General features: G+C 45.5%; 1 long non-coding RNA gene across 1 annotated transcript; it reads left to right on the top strand.

Annotated features, from left to right (window-relative positions):
• The first annotated feature begins 295 nt into the window (after nt 1-295).
• LOC124522650 (uncharacterized) lies at nt 296-3,442 on the top strand. Its single transcript, XR_006964820.1, has 3 exons — nt 296-892; nt 1,034-1,180; nt 2,967-3,442. It is a non-coding gene; the product is annotated as an uncharacterized LOC124522650 (long non-coding RNA).
• Nucleotides 3,443-8,400: the final 4,958 nt, after the last annotated feature.

The following is an 8,400-nucleotide window of genomic DNA, read 5'->3' as shown; positions in this document are numbered from 1 at the left end:
GCAGATGGGGCCCGGCTCCGCGCCGGCCGGGCTGTCCCGGGTGGCCCGGAGGCAGGCTCACGCGTGCTTCCCTTGCGCATGCATGCATTCCTGCTTGCATTCATTCATGCAGCAAAGTGCACGGAGCACTTGCTTTGTGCCTGGTGCTGTTCCAGGTGCTGAGGATACGGTAGCGAGCACAGACCCAAACTTCGCCTTTGTGGGTTCCTCGATCCAGAGGTGGTGTGGAGAGAAAGAGCCGGGCGGGGGTGGGGGGGGGGGGGTGGGCAGGAGTGATGGGAGGACGGAAGCCTGGCCAAACCTTCTGGTCCCCAGTGCCGCTGTTTGCCATTGGCCAGGCAGCTGTCCCAGGAAAGGACTGGGTGGCTCCATGTCCTCAAGGTCAGCTGCAGGCAGCTTTCCCCGGGGCCTGTCCCGGACACCCACGCCTGCCAGACTTGGGCCTGCCCTTTCCAGATATACAAAGTAGGGGAGAATCAGCAGCCAAGCCCTTTTTAAAGAGGAAGTCAGCCCTGCCTTGGCTCCAGCCGGCTCTGGGCATATAATCAAGGAAAGCACAAAATTGAGTGAGTGCCCCTCTGCCTGGAGGGGGCCCTCTCCACCTTGGCCGACCCCATCTTTCCCCCAGGCCAGCTGGAGACATCGCTCAGAGTCCTGCTCAGAGGATGGGCCTCTGGTGGACCAGGAGGTGCTCTGGAATATGCTGACAAACCGGGAGGAGTGAGGACGTGCTCACCATGGCATGGCATGGCATGGCATGGCATGGCATGGCATGGCATGGCTGGGGCCATGTCTCTGAGGAGGGGACACTGCAGCCGAGGGTGGAAGAGACGGCAGGTAGTGAGCAGGAGGAAGGGCGACCACACCGGGAGCACCTCAGTGGCTCAGGAAGGTACCGGCCTCCCAGTGCCTCACCCCCGCCCCCACACACATCTACCCCTCCCCGTCACAGCCAGGACCTCCTTGTCTCGGGAACATGCCTGTGCCCAAATCTCCCCTTCCGACCTGTTCCTTCTGCTCTCCACTCCCATAGGCTCCGTCTTTCCACCTCATTAAGACGGCTGTGGGGAGGGAGGTGGGACACACCCACTGCCTCCCCTTTCCTTCTGCACCTGGCTGGTGGACAGATCTGCAGTCCAGACCCCTCAGATCCAATCCCACGGCTCACTTCTCTCTCCAGGTACCTCCCCCCGCCCCAACTCTAATGTGTTGGGAGTGTGTACTGATGTGTGTCTCATTAACAAACCTTCAGTGTTACATGTACGTTTGTGTCTTGGATGGTCAGAGGTGAGATTATGCCCAATCTTGAATGCGCCACATTTAGGCTTTCCATTCCTCTAGGATTAAACTCTCACATTGCTTCTAGTTGCCCACCCTACAGACAACCCATGATGTGGACCCTCCTACCAGTCCCTCCAGGACTGTGTGTGAGGATCTGGGAGGTGCATGCCCCACAGTGGAGGGAGTGACCAAAGGGCACCCAGGAAGGAAGAGATAGTGCCTACAAGAGAAACCCAAATACTTGAGAAGCAGGGAAGATGCTTAAACTTCTCAGTGACCTGAAAAGTCCAAATTAACATAACGAGATGCCCCGTTATACCCATTCGATTGCAGAATTAGGAAGTCAAAAGTTTTGCTGTCGTTTTTTAAGTAATGTCTACCCGCAATGTCTCAAACTCAAGACCCTGAGATTAAGAGTTACGTGCTCCACATGGACAGAGCCTGCCAGGTGCCCTACAAGTTTTTGTTTTTAAATGTGGATATCCAATTGTCCCAACACCATTTGCTGAAAAGACTATTTCTCAAATGAGCCACCTTTGAACCTTTGTTCAAAATCTGTTGTCCGTATATGTGTGGGTATATCTGTGGACACTTTTGTATCCTGATTTATTCATCTGTCTTTACACCATGCTGTCTTGATTATTGTAGTTTGATGATTCATCTTGCAATCAGGTAGTGTTTGTCCTCTGACTTTGTTCTTTTGCAAAGTTATTTGGCTATTTTACACCCTTTGCATTTCCATATGCATTTTAGAATCATTTGTCAATTTCTAGGAAAAAAAAATGTGTGGGCATAGAGTTGTTTGCAGTGTTCCTTTATTATTGGTTTTAATGTCCGTGGGATCTGCAGTGATAACCTGTTATTAGTAATTTGTATCCTCTCTTTTATTTTTTTTTTAAATTGAGCTATAATTGACATATATTAGTTCCAAGTGTCCAATATAATGGCTTGATGCTTATATATATTATTCTTTTTTTCTTAGTTAACCTGGCTTGCGACTCATCAATTCTATTGATCCTTTTGAAGAATTAGCTTTGGTTTCATTGATTTTTTTCTATCGATTTCATGTCTTCAACTTCACTCATTCCTACTCTAATTTTTTTAAGTTTATTTTCATTTATTTTGAGAGAGAGGGGAGGGACAGAGAAAGAGGGAGGGAATGAATCCCAAGCAGGTTCCACACTGTCAGCACAGAGCCCAATGTGGGGCTTGAACTCATGAACCCTGAGATCATGACCTGAGCCGAAATCAAGAGCCGCACTTAACCAACTGAGCCACCCAGGTGCCCCTCTGCTCTAATTTGTATTATTTATTTTCTTCTGCTTATGTTGGATTTAATTTGCTCTTCTTTTTCCAGTTTCCTAAGGTAGAATTTAGATTATTGGTTATAGATATTTCTTATTTTCTGATATATGCACTAGATGCTATAAATCTCCCTCTAAGCATTGCTTTCTCTGCATCCCACAAATTTTGATAAGTTGGGTTTCATTTTCATTTAGTTCAAAATATTTTAAAATTTCTCTTGCCATTTCTTCTTTGACTCATGTTATTTACAAGAGTGCTATTTAATCTTCCAAGTATTTGGGGGGACTTTCCAGGCTTCTTTCTTTACTGATTTCTAATTTAATTCCATTGTGGTCAGAGAGCAGATGGTGTACGATTTCTATTCTTTCAAATTTGTTAAGGGGAGTGTTCTGGCCCAGAACGTGAACCGTCTTGGAGCGTTCCACGCGAGCTTACGGAGAATGTGTGTGCTGCCACTGGTGAGTGAAGTGGCCTAGAGTCCACTAGAGACTGGATTCAGGACTATGATGGACGGCCTTAACCGTGTCCTTCGTGATTCTCTGCCCCCTGCCAGCGGGGTGTTGAAATGTCCCACCGCAGTAGCGGATTCATCTGTTTCTCTCTTGTCGTTGCCTTGACATCTGTTTTATCTGATATCAACAGAGTGATGCCAGTCTTATTTTTAATCAGCGTTTACATAATATGCTTTTCATCCATTATTTTATTTTTAGCCTTTCTGTGTGTCCTTATGATGTACTTGTGTCTCATATAAACAGCATATAGCTGTGTCGCGTTCGCTTTTTTATTCAAAACATAAAATCTTTGTTAACTGGGATATTCTGTCCATTATCGTTGAATAAAACTCATTGATACGTTTGTTCTCTCCTTTTGTGTCTTCTTTTGGATTGATTGTTCCTTATTCATTTTGTCAATACACACATTAGTTTAAAAGTTATCAATCAATAAATCCATTTAAAAAAAGAAAAAAGTTATTCACTCTGCCTTTTTGTAGTCGACTCACAAGAAATCACAATGGGTCTGCTTAGCATACTAAAAATGAGTAATACCAACTTCCACTTAGGGCTATATGGTCTACCACATCTAAAGAACTCCCACATCCACCACATCTAAAGAACTGGGCAGAATACGAAACACAGCTTTGCAGGCAGCGGGGAACAGTGATCCTTGAAAGAGGCAAACAACACAGGAAGCTCTACAGTTAGCCCAGGCTACTCCTGGAGGAACTTTCCAGGCTACAGGAGAGGGTCGAGGAGCCCAATAAAGCTAGGCAGTAACCCTGACTTGAAGGGACAGAGCTCAGAGTTTGGGGTGCCCAGGGTGGCTAGCAGTTTGAGGACAGAGTACCAGAGAGAGAGGGAAGGGCTCCGGGTTTTGTGGTTTGCCCTGCAAATCCCCAGCTGAGGGCTGATGGAACATGCATGTGCAGTAACTGATGGGGTTTGAAGTGGTGGTCAAGAAAGAATTCTTGAGACGTCTTCGGTGCAAACAGGTGGTTTTCCTAAAGCCCGGGGACGGGACCCGTGGGCAGAAAGAGCTGCACTGGGGTTATGACAGGTGACTGATTATATACCTTCAGGTGGGGAGCAGGTTAGGGACAGCCTAAGCGTCTGAGGAATTTTGGGAGCAAGGTTTCCAGGACCTTGAGGAGGCTAGCTGCTGTTAAGGTGACTTACTGTTGTCTGGTGAGACAGTCACGAGACCCTTCAGCTGTCCGTCAGGGGGCCATATGCTTGGGGGATGACTGCTAATATATATCGTGGGGTGGGGGGTACAGGTAGAGATAAAGGAATTTTCCAAAGAGATTTTTATATGTTAAAGAACACTTACAGGATCGTGGAGGTCGAACTCATGTCCAGCTGAGGTTGCTCTTTGCCTCTGGCAAAGGTCACTCTGCGTGTCTCAAGGACTGGCCAGTGGGCTGTAAGCAGTAAGGGAAATGTAATTTTTTCTTTTGCCTTTGTTTCCCACAAGTGTAACCACCCACAGCTAGGGAAAGAACCACTGCGATGGAAAAGGATGAACAACCCTCAGAGTTCACACGGGTCCAGAGATAGGGTGTGTTCCCACCAGCCATGGTCAAATTGACCTAGACTAAAGATTGTTCTGGGGTGCCTGGGTGGTTCAGTCGGTTGAACATCCGACTGCAGGTCATGATCTCGCGGTTTGTGAGTTCGAGCCCCATATCGGACTCCCTGCTCTCAGCACAGAGCCTGCTTGGGATCTTCTGTCCCTTTCTCTCTGCCTGCCCCTCCCTCCCTCCCTCCCTCCGTCTCTCTCTCTTTCTCTCTCTCTCTTTCTCAAAAATACACATTAAAAAAAAAAAAGGATTAGATTGTTCTGAGCCCACCTAACAAAATTTAAAAGGAAGACCCAATTCATGTCCAAGTAACTAAACTGCCTTCCAGAACAAGCCCAAATGTATGTACATGAAGGAACAGAAAGTCTCCATGACCCAACATCGTAAAATTCACAATATCTGCCACCCAGTCAAACTTACCATAAATGCAAAGAAGCCTGTAGATACAATTCGTAAAGATGGGAAAAAATCAGTTATTCAGAACTGAACAGGAAAGGACATTGATGATAGAATCAGCAGATGAAGACTTAGAAGTCATAACTGTATTCCAAATGTTCAGGAAGCTACAAGAAAGATTAAAAATGTAGATGTATACAAGAGGTCCTTAATGATAGAGAACAAACAGTTGATGGAAAGAGGTGGGTGGGGAATGAGCTGGATGGGGGACGGGTACTAAGGAGTGTGCTTGTTGGGTGAGCACTGGGCATCGTATGTAAGTGATGAATCACTGAATTCTACTCCTGAAATCATTATTGCTCTGTATGTTAACTAACTGAAATTTGAATTTTAAGAGATGAAAAAAAAGGAGATGTATAAAATTGTTGAATCACTACATTGTGTACCTGGGGCTAATATAACACTGCATGTTAACTATGCTGGAATTTTTAATTTTTTTTTCAACGTTTATTTATTTTTGGGACAAAGAGAGACAGAGCATGAACGGGCGAGGGGCAGAGAGAGAGGGAGACACAGAATCGGAAACAGGCTCCAGGCTCTGAGCCATCAGCCCAGAGCCTGACGCGGGGCTCGAACTCACGGACCGCGAGATCGTGACCTGGCTGAAGTCGGACGCTTAACCGACTGCGCCACCCAGGCGCCCCTATGCTGGAATTTTTAAAAATGTTAAGTAGAGGTTTTAAAACACCCAAATGAAATCACATGTCCATATAAAGACACATACATGAGTGTTCGGAACAGCTTTATTTGTAATGGCCAAATACTGGAAATTACCGAAATGTCCATCCGCAAGTGGACGCATAAACAAATTGTGGTTTTCCATACAGTGGAACACGACTCGCTGAAAAAAGGAAGCCCTGGTGATACGCCCAACGATAGAGATAGAACTCAAAATAATGATACTAACTCAAAGAAGACAGGCAAAACATAGAATATATGATTCCACTTACACAAACTTGTAGAGAATGCAAACTAATCTATTAGTTTGAAAGCACATTAGAAATCTATTAGAAAGCACATGGGTTGGCAAGTGGTCTGTGGAGAGGGGCCAGCGAGAGGCAGAGGGAGGGAGTGCCCAGTGATCTTGAAGGTGGTGATGGCATCATAGGTATGCACCTGTGTCAAAACTGATCAACACCAACAGAACCTGTACAAAAGTGATAAAGCAAACAATGCCTGCACCTCCTCTGTAAACACAGGTCTTTGGGGTGTGTTATCTAGAACAATATAACTCCATTTACCCTTGCCTGATTTATTCATTATCATCTGCCTTATTTCTATCCTTTTGTTGTTGTTGAAGGCAGTCATGTTTTCTTTTACTTTTTTGAAGTTTTTTTTTAAATGCTTATTTTTGAGAGAGAGAGAGACAGAGCATGAGAGGGGGAGGGGCAGAGAGAGAGGGACACAGAATCGGAAGCAGGCTCCAGGCTCTGAGCTGTCAGCACAGAGCCCGATGTGGGGCTTGAACCCACGGACGGCGAGATCATGACCTGAGCTGAAGTCGGACGCTAAACTGACTGAGCCTCCCAGGTGCCCCAGCAGTCATGTTTTCTTAATGTTTCCCGCCAGATGCTCCTCTTGCCTTGGTCCTGCTTTCTCTCATATCTCGCATCTTCCATGGGGATCTCAGCCTGAACCACAGCCTCGGCATTTCTTTCCTCAGGACCTTCTGTCTCTGTCTGAACATGTCTTTATTTTGCCTCATCTTTTGTTTAAAAATATAAGTAAACTTTACAGTGAGTGCATATAGAAATGTGCACAAATCATAAATGCGCAGTTGAACTTCCACAAAGGAAATGCACTGTGTCTCCAACGTCTGAATCAAGAACTATAGGAGCACCTGTGCAGCTCAGTCGGTTAAGTGTCCAACTTCAGCTCAGGTCATGATCCCACAATTCGTGGGTTCCAGCCCACATCAGGCTCTGTGCTGACAGCTCAGAGCCTGGAGACTGCTTCACATTCTGTGTCTCCCTTTCTCTCTGCCCCCTCCCCTGCTCACGCTCTCAATCTCTCAAAAATAAATAAGCATTAAAAAATTAAAAAAAAAAAAAGAATTAGAGTGTTACCCACAGGCTGGAATCATCCCATTGCCCCCTCCTAGGGTAAGCCTTGTCATGTGCTTCTGTTTGCTTGTGTTTTGTTGAGGATTTTGCATCAATGTTCATAAGGGATGTTGGTCTGTAGTTTTCTCACAGTGTTCCTGTCTGGCTTTGGTAACAGGGTAATTCTGGCCTCGTAGCATGAGTTGGAAAGTGTTCCAAATTTTTTTGGAAAAGTTTGGGAAGGACTGGTGTTAATTCTTCTTTAAATATTTGACAGAATTCACCTGCGAAGCCGACAGGTCCTGGGCTTTCCTCTGCTGGGAGATTTTTGATTAGTGATTCAGTCTCCATACCAGCCGTAGGTCTATTCAGACTTCCTGTGTCCCTGTGACTTAGTCTCAGCAGGTTCTGTGTTTCCAGGAATTTGTCCGTTTCATCTAAAGGGATCTGATTTGTTGGTGGACGACTGTCCACAATACTTTCTTACCATCCTTCTTATTTCTGTAGAATCGGTAATAATGTTCCTGCTTCGTTTCTGGTTTTGGTAATCTGAGACTTCTCTCTTTGTCTCTCAGTCCATGTATAGCTAGAGGTTTGTCAACTTTGTTGGTCTTGTCAAAGAGGCAGCTTTTGGTTTCATGGATTTTCCCTGTTGTTTTTCCATTGTCTGTTTTGTTTATGTACGCTCTCACCTTTATTATTTCCTTCCTTCTGATGGCTTTGGGTGTAGTCTGCTCTTCTCCTCCTAGTCCATTAGGTAGTAAACTTCGGTTCCTGATTTGAAATCTTCTCTGTTTTAAGTGTGTTTGTAGCTGTACATCTCCCCTAACTTCAGCATCACCTCCACTGTCTTCCCTAAGTTTTGTTTTGTTGTGTTTTCATCTTCACTTGTTCCTAAGTATTTTCTAATTTTCTTGTGATTTCTTCTTTGATCAATTGATTTAAGAGTGTTATTACTTAATTTCCACAAATTTGTGAATGTTCCCGTTTTCCTTCTTATGGACTCCTAACTCCATCCTGTTGCGGTCACAGAAGACACATCTTTTTTTTTTTTTTTTTTCGTTTATTTATTTTTTTGGGGACAGAGAGAGACACAGCATGAACGGGGGAGGGGCAGAGAGAGAGGGAGACACAGAATCGGAAACAGGCTCCAGGCTCTGAGCCATCAGCCCAGAGCCTGACACGGGGCTCGAACTCACGGACCGCGAGATCGTGACCTGGCTGAAGTCGGACGCTTAA

The sequence above is a fragment of the Lynx rufus genome, unplaced genomic scaffold, assembly GCF_022079265.1.
Source record: "Lynx rufus isolate CCGP_SWC_20201006 ecotype Redwood Valley unplaced genomic scaffold, mLynRuf1.p SCAF_38, whole genome shotgun sequence".
NCBI classification, from domain to species: Eukaryota; Metazoa; Chordata; class Mammalia; order Carnivora; family Felidae; genus Lynx; species Lynx rufus.
Note: the sequence above shows the minus strand (reverse complement) of the source record. Positions and strands in the feature narration are given on the sequence as shown.